This window comes from Notamacropus eugenii, chromosome 6 (assembly GCF_028372415.1).
Source record: "Notamacropus eugenii isolate mMacEug1 chromosome 6, mMacEug1.pri_v2, whole genome shotgun sequence".
Lineage (NCBI taxonomy): Eukaryota > Metazoa > Chordata > Mammalia > Diprotodontia > Macropodidae > Notamacropus > Notamacropus eugenii.
Window position 1 is genome coordinate 49,610,016 of NC_092877.1, and position 18,844 is coordinate 49,628,859.

The 18,844-nt window shown below is 42.1% G+C and overlaps 1 long non-coding RNA gene across 1 annotated transcript in view; it reads right to left on the minus strand.

Annotated features, from left to right (window-relative positions):
* Positions 1-15,408: 15,408 nt before the first annotated feature.
* Positions 15,409-18,844, minus strand: part of LOC140511010 (uncharacterized) — a 76,932-nt gene continuing 73,496 nt past the window's right edge. Inside the window, exon 3 of the long non-coding RNA XR_011969410.1 lies at positions 15,409-15,833. This is a non-coding gene — a long non-coding RNA (uncharacterized lncRNA). The remainder of the gene's footprint in view (positions 15,834-18,844) is intronic.

Sequence of the window (18,844 nt, forward strand, 5' to 3'; positions counted from 1 at the left end):
GGACTTTGGCTGAGACTTGGAGGAAGTCATGGGGTCAGAGGTAAGGAGGAAGAAATTCCGGGCATGGGGGGGATAGCAAATGAAAATGCTCTGTGTTGGGACATAGGGCATCCTATGCAAGTAACAGGCAGGAGGTGAGGGTCATGGGATCAAATAGGATGTGGAAGAGAATAAGGAATAAGCAGACTGGAAAGGCAGAAGAGGGCTAGGTCATGAAAGGTCCTTGAAAGCCAGAGGTTTTTATATTTGGAGGTGATAGGGAGCTGCTGGAGTTGATTGAAATGATCAGACCCACATTTTAGAAAGATGCATTTGACAGCCAAGTGAAGGGTACATTGGAGTAGGGAGAGACCTGAGGCAAGCAAACTCAACTAACGCTATTGCAATTGACTGACTCCCAATTGCTCCCAGGATAAGATGACCATGAGGTCATGAGGGCCTGCATCACACTGGTTTCAGTGTCAGAGGAAAAAAGGGGAGCATGTGTGAGAGACGTTACAAAGTTAGAAATGTCAGGATTTGGCCACTGGCTATATATGGGGGTGATGGAGTGCGAGGAGTCAAGGATAACACTTAGGTTTCAAGCCTGGGTGATGGGGTGATGATGGTGCTCTCAACATCCATGGGGACATTAGGAAAGGGGAGGTTTGCTGTGCTGGGTTGGTTTGGACAAGGGCAGGGGTGGGGGGTGGGGGGGAGTAAAGATAATAATGAGTTTGGTTTGAGTGTAAGATGAAATCAATCCATTGAGAATCAGGAGAGGGATGGAGGAAGTCTAAATGGAAGAGCCACCCAAGGTTCCCAAAGGATGGGAAGTGGTTGGGGCTGGAGTCGGGAAGGGGAGGCAGGGGCAGGAGAAAGCAGATTTCCAAAAGGAAACAATGATGAGAGAAGTAAGACGGTGGTTTTTGGGAAGTCCCAGTTGAGGGGGATGTTTTTCTGGATTGGATACCTCAGGACTTGGGCTGAATGGAAAGAAGCTAGTTCATAAAAGAAAAGATAGCATGCCTCACAGCACATTCATGGACTTCCTGGCATTTTTTAATAGAAATTCCCTGAGTAAGACCCATCGCTCCAGAAGCCAGCAAGGAGGGACCATAATGGCTCCTAATTGCCCTTCTACGTTTACAAAGAAAGTGTTTTTCTCCCAACAACTCTTTAAGGTAGGTAATGCAAGTATTATGACCCTATTTTACTTAAAAGGAAACTGATGTTAAGGGCAGCTAGGTGGCGCAGTGGAGAGAGTACTGGCCCTGGAGTCAGGAGGATCTGAGTTCAAATCCATCCAGCCTCAAACACTTGACACTTACTAGTTGTGTGACCCTGGGCAAGTCACTTAACCACTTAACCCCAAATGCTGAGAGAGAGAGAGAGAGAGAGAGAGAGAGAGAGAGAGAGAGAGAGAGAGAGAGAAACACTGATGCTCAGAGAGGTTAAGCAACTTATTTATGGTCACACAGCTGGTAAGTTTTGGAGCTAAGCTCAGACCACCCAGATCTCCCTCTAATTCCAGTCCCGAACTATGTGACTTGACTGATTTCAGAGATCATCTAGTCCAGGGGTAGGGAACCTGATAGGCCACATGTGACCCTCTAAGTCCTCAGGTGCAGACTCACTCAAAGGGCTGTACTTGAGGACCTACCCCAGATAATCCAATCTCATCTCTCACCTTACAGACGAGAAAATCAAAGATCAGGGAGGAGCAGGGACTTGCCCAAGGTCACACAGCAAGTTAACCGCAGAGCTAACAGGGCCTCCCGGCACTTGGATCATCCCCAAGGGCTAAGCAGCCCCTCAGACCCTGACCTGAACTCTCCCTCCCTCATGGCATTGAGCCTGAGATTCTGTGCCCCCCTGCCCCCTTCACCAGAAACAAATCCCGTTTCCCACGCCTCTGGGAGAGAGCTGGCTGCCTTCATCCCTGCTCAAGCTGCTCAGACCTTGCTTTGGCTGCATCCGGTTTGGACTGAACCAAAATATCTTTTTGCCTTAAGCGTTTCCCCTGTCAGTTTATCGATTTAATCCCTGCTCAAAATTCCCCCGTGGATTTCAAGGGAAATCTAATCCTTATGTTTCAGATTCATTCTCGGTGAACTCATCAAACTTGTCCTCTTTTCACAAATCGCTTGATGGCCGAAAAGACATCCAAGCCTCTTTACCGTCTCCAGGACTTTTTTTTTTTTCCCAGCTCATTCTTAGAAGCAGGAAGTCACGCTTTGTCAAACCCAAACACTCAAACCCCAAAGGTCTGGCTCCCAACCATGGAATTCGCCTGGATTCTAAACCTTTGGAAGCAGTCTCTCCGGCTCCTAAAGAGTGGTGACTGTTTCTGTTTCTGAGATTAAAGTCGGACTTGGAGAAGGAACTCCCAGCTAACCTCAAGGCACAGCTGGGGCCAAGTGACCTTCCTTCAGACCTCGAGCTCATCTCCTTGGAAAAGGGAAATCATTTTGGAGAGCCAGAGCCACACAAATGGCACAAAGAAACAACTCCTTGACACTAGCTGTAAAACTTTTAGGCCTCCATTCCCTTCTCTGAGTCTCAGTTTCCTAATTTGTAAAATGAGAATAGTAACCTTTGCAATAGGGTCACCAGGACCAGCATGATTCTGGGATGCTCCCCACCCCTCCTCTCCTTCCGAGGTTCTTGGTACTACCTGGATCAGAATCTATTCAAATCCACAGTTCTAAGCCCCCATCCAATAAATGCCTATGCCAGATCAGATCCAATAGTACACCAATTTAAAGCAAAAAGGCATGTAATTAAAACAGAATAGCAGAGAAAATAACCAAATTGAATCAGGAAACAAGTATACTTATCCTTCCTGCCAAATGGCTATAAGCAGCTCTGCTCGGTCATTTGCCTCTCAATTTTCACATGAGTCTAGGCTGCCTCGGTGGTCTCTTAGTGACTTCACTGCCACCCTCAACACTCCCATTCTCTTTTAAACTGGGCACACTGGAAACACACCTCCTCAACCAGGGTCCACGCCATGAAGGATGCCAGATTGCAGTGCTCACACATCAAGAGCCCTCTGTGGAAGGATGTATGGGAATGTATTTTCCTAACGAACAAGGCTCTCTCTTGTCTCCAAGCAACATAGAAACATGGAGTCCACAAAGATAACCCTTTATATACTCTCTCCCTCATGGTGTTCTTGTGATGAGAATACACTATAAGCCTTAACACTATAGAAAGAAGAAGTGGGAATTTTGTTTATCCTTTACTGCACAGGCAGTGAAGAGCTGCTGAAGGTTTCCTAGCAGGGGAAGGTACAAGGTATACATCACTCATCCTGCCAACAACCTAGCTCAATCTCACCATCCAGAGGTAGTGAGGAAAGGGAGAAAGAACATTAAACCAGGAGCCAGAGACCAGAGTCCAATCCCAGTTCCACTTTGACTCGATGAGAAAACTTGGGCAAATTACTTTCATACTGTGCCTCAGTACAAAGAGAGAATTTGACTAAATGGTATCTAAGCCCCTTCTCAACTCTAAAATAAATGTTTGGTTAATTAAAATTATATCCTGGGGTTCTATTATTCTACATGATTGTAGCTTGGGAGGGAGTATGGTGGGTAGTAAAGGCTCTGCAACTGGTTTACTATGTGGTTTTAGCCAAGTCATTTCGATTCAACTCAAAAAACATGATGTATCCTTGCTGCATAATGGAATGCAGAGATAAAGGACAGCGTAGCCCATGGTTTAATGTTCTTACAGCTGGATAGAAGGTTATGACACGTACCCAAATAAACATGGTACAAGGTAGGATGTGACAAGGACAAAGGTGGACCCAAGGAAAAACATGCACCATCAGGGAAAGGCTGAATAAATTGTAATATGTGAATGAAATCAAATATTATTATGCCTTAAGAAACTATGACTATAAGGAATTCAGAAAAACATATGAATTGATACAAAGTAAAGAAAGCAGAACTAAGAAAACATATACACAGTGATCACAGTAGCATGAGACAATATAAGGCTTTGGTGGTTTAGCGGCCATATTAAAGGCAATATCCAATATTGGTTCCAGAAGGCAAAGAATGAGACTTACCTACCTCCTCTCAGTAAAGAGAGGCAAAGGATTATAGGTAATGAGGGACTCTTCTCTGGGGGAAGGGACATGTCAAGGAATATCTGGAATATAGAAAAAAATTGGCATTGATAAAATTGAGGTTTTTTTATTTGTGTGGGGTTTTTCTGAACTGCTCTAGGACATTGAAAAAGGAGTGATCTCTTCCCATTGGGGTAGTCATGGAAAGTTTCATGGAGGTTCTATTACCTGCACTGTGCCATATTCAAATATGGGGACCACAAGTGGCCAAGATGAGAAGGAAATGAATTCCAGGGGTGACATGTCCCAAGACCTAGAGGAGAGGGGAAGGCAAAGTCAGGAAAGAGCTAATTGGCCAGTTTGGGTGGAGTATAGTTTATGGAGGAGAATAATGCATAATAGTCTAGAAAGTTGGATTGGAATCAATACATAGAGACAGCAAGCCACTTTCTAGTCTATCTTCCACAAAATTACCAAAATAGTCTTCCTAAAGCAGAAGTCTATCACTTCCCTGCTCAAGAATCTTCTATGACTCCCAATAGCTCCCAGGATAAAATACAAATTCTTCAGTTTGATGGTCAGTCATTCAGCATTTATTATAAGCATTTACTAACGCCTCCAGCCCACATCCCCAGAATGGCTTCTTCACGTTGCTCCTCTTTGCTCCCTCCAAATTCCAGCCAAAGTGACCTGTTTGTTCCCCATACTCTACATTCCATCTGCCACTTGTTGACTGATTGGGTGGGTGACTGCTTGCCTGTCTCTTTGTACAAGCCATACTCCATGACTGGAATGCATCCCCTCCTTATCTCCACCTCTTGGAATCCAAAGCTTCCTTCAAGGCTCAGCTCAGGTGGAACCTTCTTTTGTCAGACTTTTCCTGATCCCTCCATTTGTTAGTGCCAACCCCCCTTTCTCAAATTACCTTCTATTTACTTGCTTGCATCAATGCTGGCTGCTGCAGTAGAATATGAACTTTTAGGGGCAGAAACTGGCTTTTGTTTGAATCTCTGCATCCCCAGCTCCTAACACAATGCTTTGCACATCATAAGCATTTAATAAATGTTTGTTGAACTCAGTTGAATTGGACTGGACTGAACTGAACTGATTTGAGTTGAATTAAATTGAATTGAATTGAATGTGAGCAGGGTTTTGGCCAGGTCAGACCTGGACATTAGGATGATTACTCTGATAGCAGATGAAGGAAGGGTTTTACAATCAACTTGAGAGTGGTAGATGAATTATTTGCCAAAATATAAGCATAAATGTACAAAGTACAAATGTACTTTCTGGGATGTAGGCCTAATTTAGAGAGATTGGGGTTGGGTTCAATTCACTTTCCTGATATTCAGGAATGAATAAACACAGGGACCTCAATTATGGAATCAGAGACGTGATTTACCAGTCACCAAACATAGAACATGGAAAATAAAAACCGCAAGGGATTTTAAAGGCCACTTAAGCCAACCCCTTCATTTGACAGTGAAGAAAACTGAAGCCAAGATAGGAAGGAACTCGAATTTTCTATGGAGAAAATATAATATTTGCTGAGAAAAAAAATAAATTAATAGGAAGTAAAATTGCTTGGGGTAAAAGCATGAAGGGAGTTGACATGGAAGGGGATCTTCCTACCACAGCAGGGTACTTGCTTCCTGCTCCCTTTTCTCTAGGGATTGGCTATTGAGCTCCACCAGAGGGTAAAAATGGGCTGAATCTCATTCAAAGATAGAAAACTGCTCCAAGATCATTGAATTCAACCTCTTAATCTTATCGAAAGTAACATAAGAGTCAGAGTCAGGAGCTGAACCTGGTCTGACTCCAAATCCCATGCTCTCTCTTTCCTCTGATCTATGATCTCTGGGACCCAAAAATTATAATTTGGAGCTGTTATTTGATAGACCTTGCCCACGCTTTGAAGCAGCATAGAACTTGACCAAGTTCTCCCCTCAAAACACAAGGAGAATTCAAACACCACAGAGAAGCTCCTGACCTTGTGCCCATTCCACTGGGGGAAAAGGGGGGGAGGGGGCAGAAGCCAGGCACCACCTACAACAAAGTGAAGGAGAACATGAAACAGTCCTAGACCACCAGAGTAAAGCAATCATTCCATTCTTGTGGGATCTACCTGGCCCCATACTCCTAGAGTCCATAGACCACATGGTGAATATTACCCAAGATGAGCCAGTTGGACATGTGGAAATGGGTTCTGTTCTCCAGGACTGATGTCATCTAAATACGCTAAAAGAATTGCATCTCCCCAGATATGTTCCTCCTCCAAGTCATTTAACCTCCCCGAGTCTCTGTTTCCTCATGGATAAATTAAAGGGCTTGGACCAGATGGTCTCTGAAATCCCTTCCAGCTTCAAATGTATGAAACTATGCTCTGATGACCACAACCACCATCACCCCTCCATACTCAGCAATGATGGTTTAGCCTACCAAAGAGAATCCTCTCTCTTTTTCTCTATCTCTTTTTCTCACATATACACACACACACACATGTGTATCTGTGTGTATGTATATATATACATATACACACATACATATGAACACACATATATATAATCTCTCTAAATAAATACATATATACTCTATATGCTGTCGTTGTTTAGTTGCTTTTCAGTTGTGTCCAACTCTTTGTGACCGTATTTGGGGTATTCTTGGCAAAGATAGTTGAGTGCTTTGCCATTTTCCTCTCCAGCTCATTTTATAGATGAGGAAATTGAGGCAAACAGGGTTAAGTGACCTGCCCAGGGTCACCCAGTTAGGAAGTGTCTGAGACCAGATTTGAACTCGGGAAGATGAGTCTTCCTGATTTCAGACCCAGCACTCTATCTACTGTAGCACCCAGTTATCCCATAGTCAGTCTATCTATCTATCTATCTATCTATCTATCTATCTATCTATCTATCTATCTATCTATCTATCTATCTATCTATCTGTCTGTCTATCTCTATCATCTATCTATCTGTCTACTTATCTATACACACATATATATACATATAGTCTATATGTATGTATATATACATACATATAGTCTATATATAAGAATAGTTTTATATATATGAATGGTTACTAATTTATATACAGATATATACATACATACACATATACAAATATGTATATATGCATGTATATATTACTAATCATTCTTATATAGGGATGCTCTATCAGCCACATATGTAATAAAGGTAGAAGTGTAGGCTAGGTGGGCAAAGGACAATGACCTTGACCAAGCTTTTGTTTTGGTTCAAACTTATTTGTATGCTCAGTCAAACAGGGGCTTAGGAATTTCTAACCTGAAGTTAAATAGCTGTCTGGTACAACAGACCATCCCCAGAGCCATCCCAGACACACAACATGCAAAAGTCAGAATAATCTTAGCCTAGAAACACCCTCTCTAGCTTTTGATTCTTTGATGGGCATGTTGGTTCATGGCCTTAACTTTGACTGAAGGATTTTAAGCCCACCTTTATCTAAGAGGGGCTTTTGTGTCATTGCGCTATTTCACAAGGGAACTTAAATAATTGGCAGGAACACCAAAGAGACTGGACTCACAAGCTGGTTGCAGAGAGGAGCTTGGTAGTCCTGAGACCAACAGACACATGCAACCAAAAGATTAGTGGATCACCATCAGCTCCAACCACATGAGACCAGCAGCCTGTGAGTAATTTCCAGCAAAGACTATAATTCCACTCCAGCTCTGCATGGAGCAGAGGGATGACATCATCAGGAGATATCTCTGGCCCTGTTGAATCAGTAGCATGAGTTGTCCCTGTGTGCATGAACCTTGGCTACATGTGGACCTTGTGTGCTTGTCCCTCCATGTGTTTTTCCTAGACGTGACCGCTCTTTCCACTGATGCCATGTTTATTTGCAGGAGAAGGTGATCCAAGTTTACAAGGGAAATGTTCTCTTAAAACTCTCCTTACTGTGGTATTTTGCATTCAAATACCTTTGCCTTGAACTATTTGTATCTTCTGACTGACTAATAAAAGTGAATCATGACCTAAACTTTTTGAATGAATGCAGGTCCAATCAGTATCTTGAACCTGGAGTTTCTTTTTCTACCCTACTCCCCATAAAAGGAGTCACCTTATAGTACCAGATGTATATTTATATGCTCATTAAAGCTGATTCCCCCAAAGACCTCTATCAGGCAACAACAATGGGAGGTTTATTGAGAAAAAAATAAGTCTATGATTTTAATTATATCAGGAATTCCCTTGATGAGGAAATTCCAATTCTACTAATATAATTTGGTGTTTTCTTTGAAACTTACAGACCTAGAGATATTCCTTAGAGGACCCACAGATTAAGTGATTTTCCTAAGGTCATGTGGTTAGTATGTATCAGAGGTGGGATGCAAATCCAAGTCTTCCTCATTTGGAGACCAACTTTCCTTTCACCACACCAGAGGAGTCAAACATGAGGCCCACATTAACTCCACAGAGTTACTATGATGACATTAAAATATAATTGAGACATGTTTAGCAAAATAAGTAAAAACACAATAGTACATTAATAATGTCAACGTGTGGTGCTCTAAGTCAATAGGCACCCACAAAAATACTTATGAAAGGTTTGCTGTGTTCAGTCATGTCTGACTATGGCCTATTTGGAGTTTTCTTGGCAGAGATACCAGAGGGTTTGCTATTTCCTTCTCCGGCTCATTATACAGATGAGGAAACTGAGGTAAACTGGGTGAAGTGACTTTCCCAGGATCACACAGCTAGTGTCTGAGGCCAGATTTGAACTTAGGAAGATGAGTTTTCCTGACTTCACACCTGGCACTCTGTCTGCTGTGCCGTCTAGCAGCTGCACATAAGACAACCCCTTTTTATTTAAATTTGGCATCACTATACTACACTCCTTGCTGCCTCACTTAGGTTGACATAATGAAACTGTATTTCTTTTAAAATATTTTATAATTCAGTCAATCAGCTGGTCAGTTGACAAGCATTTATTATGAACCTACTACTTTATGTCAGGCACTGTGCTAAAACTTCCCAATAATCCAGATGGACTTTAGATCATGGCCTGCCAGAAATGAATGGGACCGTGGAAATTATCTAACCCAACTTCCAAAATGAGGAGACTGAGGCCCTGAGTCAGAAGGGGACGTGTCCAATATTCCAGAATGAGTTCTAGAACAGCTGGGACTGGAATCCAGGTCTTGACTCCCCATCCCTCTAGCACTTAGCTTTCTCATTCAGAACCCTGCTTGGATGGAGAGAAAAAGAGGCATGTGCTGGAGCCAGCTCCCACCCCTCTCAAGAACTCTTTGTCCAGTTTTCAGTAGGAGCATTTACACCCCAGATATTGTTAAATGCTCTGAATCATGGCCTGATTTACTGTTTTGTTTTGTTGATTTCTAGACTTAAGAAAGTAATGAAGAAAATGCTAATGATGCAAATTGAACTTTAAAATGTAGTATGCATACTTTTTTCAAAGAGCCAGTTGTTAAACGTTTACCAGCATCGCACTGGATAGGGACCATCTGTACCATATCTGCCTTGACCACCCCAAGCCAACACCAATCTTTCTTCCTCTGAAGAAAGCTCATGTGGTCCTTATTGTCCACGGGACTGATAGGGCACCTAACTCATGTGGTTCCCTCTCCTCTCATTGTTCTCAGGTTGGGAATCCTGCCTTCTCCCAATGTTTTCCTGAAAGATATCTAGGCACAGGGCCTCAAGACGGAAATGAAGACATAAAGGTATGATCAAATATCTGACTTCTACCTTCAAGTTCAGTGGAAGGTCATTTTTACTCCCTGTCCTTGCACATGTCTGTCTTTCTCTTTCCCTCCCTGTGTTTTCTTACTGCTGTCTTTCCATTTCGGATCCTGACTCTTTGTCTCTTTTCCTCTCCCTCCTTTGGAGCTGTCTCTGTAATCCCTCTCTCCATCTCTCTGTCTCTATCTCTCTGCATCTGCCTTTTTTCTTTCCTCTCACCCTCAGGCTGGCTCTCTCTCTTTCTGTCTCTCTCTGTCTCTCTCTCTCTGTCTCTCTCTCTCTCTATGTCTCTCTCTCTCTCTCCTTTTATCTCTCCAGCTGTCTCTTTGTACTATAATCTGTCCAGCAGCAGACACAGGAAGGCAGAGGCAGAGAAGAATCTGGGCATTTATGAAACCAGAGGAGCTGAGGAAACTTTTTTCTGGAACCCATTATCCCAGACTTGCAGCTCATCTGCTCTCCCACACAGTCAGTTGGCCGGACAATGCTACTTGCACATGGGAGCCCTTTGTTTACAGTGACCAGGGCACTAACTAACAGTCCTGGGAACTACAAGCTTCCCTGTGCTCTTCATATCCTCACCTAGGGAAGTCACCCTGCAGTTCCCAGCTGGAATTTTTGCCACAATGCCTCCAGGTCAGATCTCAGGCTGTCTGTAGTCGTGATAAGTTGCCTCTCTCCTCACCTGTCCTGTCGCCTTCTTTCTTCTTTCTCCATTTCCCCCCTCCACAGGTGTACCTAACATCCCATTAACAAGCATTGATTGTTACCTACTATGTGCTGGGCACTTTGCTACTCACTAGGAATATAAAACCAAAAGTGGGATCATTCTTGCCCTCAAGGACCTTATATCCTTTTGAACTACATTATTTATCTCAGAATACATGACATCTATATATGTGCCTACTGTAGTCCATTATAAAACTAGATATCTTTAAATCCAAAGGAGAGAGAAATGAAGGACATAATAATAGCTAGTATTATATAACCCTTTAAGTTTAGCAAAGTATTTTACCCACTATCTCATTTGATCTACCACAACAACCCTGAATGGTAAGTGCTATTATTGTCATCCCTATTTTACAGATAAGAAACTAAGGTATAGAGAGGTTAAGTGACTTACCCAGGGTCACACAGCTAATAAGTATCTGAGTCAAAATTCAAACTCAGATCCTCCTGACTCCAAGTCCAACCTTTATCCACTAGTGAGTACACCTAGAAGAGAAAAAGAAAGGAGTTGAGGAGGAATAAAGGGGGGGGAGTGGAAGAGTCATATCGAGTTAATAAACACCTTGCAATTATGATATATCAAAGGAAATTTGGGTCTTGGGAGCTTAATTCCATGAGAAAGGGAGTTGTGTTCAATGCAGAACCAGCTCTTAGGATTGTCTTCCTATTTTTACTACTTTCATTCCAAGAGGAAACATAATGGAAAGAGCCCTGGTCTGGGACTCAAGAGATCTGGATTCTTGTCAAAACTCTACCACCAACTAGTTGGGACCTTGGACAAGTCATGACAGGTCAGGCTCCCTGAGCCGGAGTTTGCCTTAGAGAAAAAGAGGGGTTAGATCTCTGACATTTCATGTTCTGTACTCGAAGTTCCTTCATTGCTATAAAATTCTATGACAAGGTAAAATTTCTCTTTTAAGACTTCAAGATGCTGTTTATTCCTCCCATTTCAGGAGTATCACTTTGGGGAAGCTTAATAGCCTATCTATAGTTGTTATTAAAGATAGTAATTTGTTTCCTTAATCTGCTTTGTAAATTCTTTGTTCTTGAGGTTAATGTTTTTTTATTAAACCCTGGAAAAATTGTTGCCAGCCATATTTACATGTAAAAGTCAAGACTTTGATGGGCTATACCCACCAAATTCATTTATCTAATTTTTGGTTGTGCCTCCACCCACACATATAGCAAGACCCAAAGAATCTTGGGAGGTTAAAAATATAATTCCTCAGGCCCACCCAGATCCTTTGGGATTTCATTGGCAAAACTCCCTGAAATGGCTGCAGGGTCATAGAATCACCATAAGGGTATTAAACAGCATTTAGAAGGACTTTCTAACCCTAAGTCAGATAGAGGTTTGGAAAAGAAAAATCAGTCAGTCCTGCTAGAAGATGAAGTAAGTTGCAAAAACGACCTAAATAACTTTAAGCTCTAATAATCTGGCTGACTAGTTTGTAATCCAAAAGAGCTTAAATTCTAGAATTTAAGGCTTTGGGATCTGAACTTCCTCATACTTATAGAGGAAAAAAAATATTGATTGTGTGAAGGCTATACCTTCCTAAAGCATCTGAAGTTTAGCCTCTGAATGCTAAGCTAAAAGACAAGTGATCAAATCAAAAGAGTCTTATGGGCAAGAAATAGTAAGTACCTCATCTGGAGACAAACCAGACTAGTAACAGTGACCCAACACAATACCCGCCAGCAATAGCTAGGAGTAACAATGATGTGGTGCTCAGTAGGAATCAGGCCCAACATGACATGGCCGGAAATCATCAGTTGCCCTGAAATGTCAAAACCATGCCTCCAGATACGTGCCCTGCCATATTTGTTCTCTCTGTGCATATCCCTCTCCGTTTCTGTTGGCTACACATGTTTAATGCATGTGTGCCTCTCACACACGATTCCTTCCTATGTGTGTCTACTCTTTCCCCTGATGGTGTGGGCAATTGTGTGAGAGTGTGCTCCAGGTTTATGAGAGGAATGGTCTATTACAACTTTTCTTACTCTGCTTTTTCATTAAATTCCTTTGCTGTGAACTAATTGTGGTATCTGGCTAACTAATAAAACTAAACACATCGATGGGGGCTTGTGAGCAGGGTTTTAAGTGAATGAAGACAACAAAGTACCTTAAATGTGGACACTTTTCTGGGGTTCAGGGATTATAGAAGGGATTCAGGAATTTGTTAAATCTATTAGTATCATTATGTCTTGTTTCTGTAAACATGAATTCCCATATGGTAGGGTTTCTTTAATCCCAGTACATCTGTATATCTGTTTATGGGTCTCTGAGTAGAGCTTTGTCCCTCCTAAGCCAGGAAATGATTAGAAGTTGGGGGTGGAAAATCTGTTCTGTATTTCATATGTGCTGTGCCCAGAATATTGGTTTGGAAGACAGGACTGAAGAAATGTTTTATTTGTTTCATGTCAGAAACATGACCTTAGGTTCCTTCATGAGTAGAAACTGGGTCCATATGCAAATTTATGCCCCCCCAAAACCCACAGTATCTTTTTGTCTCAAGCAAATTCAAATGGGGGATTTGGGTAATTACATTGTTAATTCAGGCTTTTCAATATGCTTTCACATTAAATACTCAGGTGAATATTTCAACTCACCTATACAACCATAATGAGTTTTGTGATCAGTGCTTGTGATGGGAAATAGAGGGAAAGGCCCAGGTTTGGCCTTCATGAGGCTCAGGGGACTGAAGAAGGCAAGAGATCCCATTCTCAGGGAGCTCACAGTCATGGGGTAAGACAGGCTCACCCTCAGGGAACTGAGAAGAAACACTAATAGGCTCCTACCTCTTCTGAGGTATTCAGGGTCTTCACCTCATTAGGCGATGGCTCCTGGTCCAGTTAGAAGTCTCTCTGTCTCCCCCCATTAACTTGGCAGACACCAAACATCTGTTTCAGTAGTCCAGATTGCACAGCATTTCCTTTCCAGAATGGCTGGCCACTCTCTGCATCTTCAGAAGGCCAGTCAGGAGAGGGACAAAAGTGGAAGAATGTGACCTCTTTCGCTAGCTGGCTGAGGTGACAATCGATATCAAGCCAACCGATGATGAAGGCATAAGATACAATATAAATGATGTCCCTAACTAAGAGACAGAGGGAATGCAAACTGATTTAGCTCAGGAAGATTCCATTCCAAGCTCTGCCATGTACTACCTACAGTAGATCATAGACAAGTTGCTTCATTTATGTGCCTCAGTCTTCCTTTCTGTAAAATGGGGATAATTTGGACTAATTCTACTGAGTAAAGTTTTTTGTAAACCTGAAAATGTAATAGAAATGTATGATTAATATTACTACTTTAACTCTATTTCCCTGTACTCCATGGTCAAGTACTTCCTCCTATCTTTCTCCAGAATAACATTTACAATTTCATAAGATCAAATGATTTAGAGGAAAAGGGGACTTTAATCTAGCAGTTGTGTCACCTTCTCCTATCTGGGGGTCAGATTCTTAACCTGAAAAACCAGAGGTGTGGGCCTAATGACCTCTTGGTCCTTTCCAGGCTTAAGAGACTTTGGCTCTGAAAAATGAGAACTGGTATTCAGAGGGATGTCACACAGTTCTTACAGGATCCCAAAGAGCCTTCTGAAGAGCTAGGGGTCAGTGTTAGGACCTGTCATCATGAATGATAAAGAACTTCGAGAGCACTCTAAGATGAGGTCCAAATGAGAAGATTTGGAATTATTGCTTCAGAGAAGATTGTTTTAAAGAAGATTTAATTGTTATGAAAAATTGGCCATCAGTGGTATCCCTCTGTTAAGCAGAATGTCAACGGAGGTGTGACTGTGGAAGCACTAGGAAGAATTCTATAACTGCAAGATTTTAGAGCTGGAAGCAATCTCAGAGGACATTTTGCCCAAGTTGTTCGTGGGTATGGGCACTCAAACACACCCAACAAGCAGTTGTCTGGCCTCTGCTTAGAGGCCTCCAAAGAGGGAGGATCTACCACTTCTCTGGAGGGCCCATTCCACTTTTTCCCAGCTGTGATTGTTAGGGAGTATATCCTGATGTTCAGTCTAAATGGGCATCTGTACAACATCAACTCATTGTTCTTCAGATCTGCCCTCTGGGACAGTGCAGAACAAATGTAATCCCTCTCCTCCACTAGACAGCCCTTCAAATACTTGAACACAGCTATCATCCCCTCTCCCTCAATCCCCAGTCTTCAATTTCCCAAGCCAAATATGACCAGTTCCTTTAAACAAACATTACATTACACAGTCTCAAGGCCCTCTACCATACTGGCTGCCCACCTTTGAACATGCTCCCAATTTATCAACGTCCTTCTTAACTGCAGTGACCAAAACCGAACACAGTACTCCAGGTGAGGTCTCAGAAGGGAAGTATCATTATCTATATTTCTGGAAACTATGCAAGATTATATTCACTTTTTTGGCTGCCCCATCCCTCTACTGACTCACATGGAGCTTGCTGTCCACTAAAACCTCCAGATCTTTCTCAGAACAGCTTCCAACTAACCAGGAGTGTTCTGGAGCCAGTTCCAGTGGTCTCGACAGACTATTGTCATATTTTCAGTGTGAGCATTCACACTTTAGACATTGGCAAACCACAAACCAGGGCTTGATTTGTTTTTATTTTGTGGATTGTCTAGACTTAAGAAAGTGATGGAGGAAATGGTAATAATTCATATTAGATTGAAAAGTTTAAAAAACATTTTTGTGACAACAAAGAATTGGAAAGAAAGTAATTAATTATCAATATATACATACATGCGTACACATACATATATGTGTACATGTATGTGCACACATATTATATATGTATTTATATGTGTTAGGTATAGGAGTGAGGGGGTGTGTATTATATTGGATGGCTCTCCACGAAGCAGGACAAAGAGGAATTTGGGGGAAATTTTTAGTGGTATAAAAAAGACATCAATAAAATTTTATTTAAAAGAAAAAAGGAAATGAACTGAGTCTAGCATGACATGTTCTTGAGGAAACCCTTTGTAATCCATACTTCCCTTCCTAGGGGTTTGCCAGCCATTTCTTTGATGACCCCTTTTCCAAGAGAAGTCAGTTTCATTGCCATGTAGTTTGCAGACTCTTTCCCACCTACATTTTTTTCTTTTTTTGAAAATTGGGGTATCTGCTCTTTTCCAGTCTTGTGATGTCACTCATATTCTCCATGATCTTTCAAATATCTCAAAAATCCCAACCGCCAGTTCTTTCAGTGCCCAAAGGTGGATCTGATCTGGATTTGAATTCATCCAGGGCAGTCAGGGGCTCTCTCTCTTCCTGTCTCCTCCCTCTTCTTGGGTACCAGCTCCCTCAGTTCTGCTCAGGAAAGAAAAGAAAATCCAGGTTGGAATTGAGCTGCTTTGCCTTCTCCCTCTCTCTGTCTCTCTGTCTCTGTCTCTGTCTCTGTCCCTGTCTGTCTCTCTCTCTCTCTCTCTCTCTCTCTCTCTCTCTCTCTCTCTCTCTCTCTCTCTCTCTCTCTCTCTCTCTCTCCCAAAAACTATCATTTCTTCCATCCCAAGAAAAGGTTCTACCCCTTTTTTGATTCTGCCTTGTCTTCTGAGAGAGCTTTAGCAAACTTCACGGGATCTTTTTTTGTTTAGGTTTCTATATGTCTATTTTTTTTGTTTAGGTTCACAGAGAAAGAAGAGGAAGCCAAGAGACGGGAAGAAACTTCTTTGAAAGATACACAGCAAGTTAATGACAGGCAGGATAAGAACCTAGCATTTCTATGCCTACACCAGGCTTCCTCTAATCTGAGACACCCCAAAGAGTTGCTGACAGCGGTCCTTCCTTCTAGGAGCAAAGAGGCTGGAAGAGCAGGCCCTAGGCCCTGCCTTCAGGGAGCTTCCAGTCTGGGGGAGACAGAAGGAGGGAAGGGCCTACTCTAAAGAAGCTTATAATCTCCCCTGAGAGGGGACTGTCAAGCAGGGAATATAGAACACATAATCCAAACAGAGTTAAACTCAGACAACATTGAGCCTGCCTGAGGATGGAATTGGAAACTGGAGTTTTCCTTTGGGGTATATGAGCCTCAGCTGGACTTTGGATCCCCTGAAGATCTCAGTGGCATTTCAAATATTTCCCCAAATAGATTTTTTCGGGCACTGGTCCCTTTGGCTATCCCAAGGGGCCTGGAGGAATGGAAGCCACATGTGCTGTTGCCCTTAAAGCTAAATCCTGTAGATTTCTTGAGAATGAAGCATGACTTGTGCGGTCTTTGGGCTCAACATCTCAGAGCCCTGCTTTAAGGAGGGTCTGTCCTTGGACACCAAAATAAATGAAACACATCAGTTGAACTGGATCATCTCTGGGTCCCTTCCAAGTCTGAGATTCTGTGACTCTTCCCATGGAATCCCAATTTCCATTTTCCCCAAAAAATAGGATTCTCTTGAGGCCTTGTCATTTGCAGTCTCCCCATCCCACTCCACATCAATGGTACAGCCAGGTGGCATGGTGGGCGTTGCAGTTATGATGTAATATGATGTAATAGCAGGAGCACTAGATCTGGAGGCAGAAGACCTCAATTCAAATCTCAGTTCTGCCCGTGAGACTTTGAACTTCTCTTGGATTTAATTTCCTCCTCTATAAAATGCAGTATAGAAATTTCTTAAGGATGGGATGATGAGCCAGAAAATGGACTATGTGGGATCTGAGGACCAACCTAAGTGATGAGTGGAGAAGCTTAGCACCAGAGAGCTAGACAAAGGGAAAGGGGGGTGGTGGGGGAGAGTTTGTTGTGGTTGTTCTGTTTTGGGGAAGGATAGTGGTGGCAATGGTGGGTCAACTCTTCATGACCCCATTTAGGGTTTTCTTGGCAAAGATACAGAAGTGGTTTGCCATGCTCATTTTACAGATGAGGAAACTGAGGCAAACAGTGTTAAATGACTTGCCCAGGGTCACATAGCTACTAAGTGTCTGAAACCAGATTTGAACTCAGGAAGAGGACTTCCTGACTCCAGGCCCAATGCTCTGTGCACTATGGCACCCCTAGAGGTGCTCTGCGGCTACAGCAATTCATAAAGACCATTATTAGATTTGAAGGGGCTAAAATCCACATTGGGGGAAAGAATGGAGAGGAAAAGGAGGGACACATGCAGTGGAGGAAATCTGGGATGCCTTAAGCATTGGATAATAATAGCTGACATTTAAATAACTCTTTGTGGTCCAGAAAATGCTTTACACACATGAGCTCATTTATTTGAAGTCATTAAGAATCATATCTCTCAAGTATGGCTGGTCATTGATTTTTAGCTTCTGCTATTTTGGGGGTCAGGATAAATTAGGTATTATGTTACAGAGGCAGCCTGGTATTGGACCACACTGTGAACTGGAAGTCAGGAATTCCTCCTTTAATACTTACTAGCTGTAGGACTCTAAGCGAGTCACTTATCCTCTGTGTACTTCAAAGCTGCTAAATCAAAGATGAACCCACATAGAACTCTCCTTTGGCAGAAAGAGTTCATTCATCAGTAGTTCCTACACACTGACAAAATCAAAGCTTTTTTAGGTTTTTGTGTAATACCTACCTAGACAATACCAGATAAAACATGTGTACATACATACATACATACATACATACATATATACATATATATATATACACACACACATTTATGTGGACTTATATACATATGAGTGTGGGTGTGCTGGAGCCAACCTGAAAAAGCTCACAAGAGATAATTGTTACATTTTCATGTCATTGATACCTCAGAAATCAGCAAACCCTACAAATAAGGGCTTGGTTCATCATTTTGTCAGTTGTCTAGACATAAGAAAATGTTAGAGAAAATGGTGATAATGAAGAGTAAACTTAAAAGTCTGTCATGTGTACACTTCTTTTTGAGCTGGTTGTTAAACATTTACCAGTAAGTACATATATATACATATATGTATGTGGGCATATGTTAAAGAGATGTGGTGGCTAAGCAGTACCATAGAGCACAGAGTGCTGGCCCTGGAGTCAAGAAGACTCATTTTCATGAGTTCAAATCCAGCCTCAGACACCTACTAGCTATGTGACCCTGGGCAAGTCACTTTATTTGTTTGCCTCAGTTTCCTCATCTGTAAAAGGAGCTAGAGAAGGAAATGGCAAACCACTCCAGCATCTTTTCTGAGAAAACCCCAAATGGAGTCACAGACAGTAGAACACAACAAATTACTAAATAGCAACCTTAACAAATATTATATAGCTACACATACATACATATTTTTGCGTATGTATACACATTTTGTGCTCTGTTCCACATATGAAACATAGAGATATTGAGATTAGATTTCATCTGTAGTATCCATCTTATCCATTCATCTATACATATACATGTTAATAT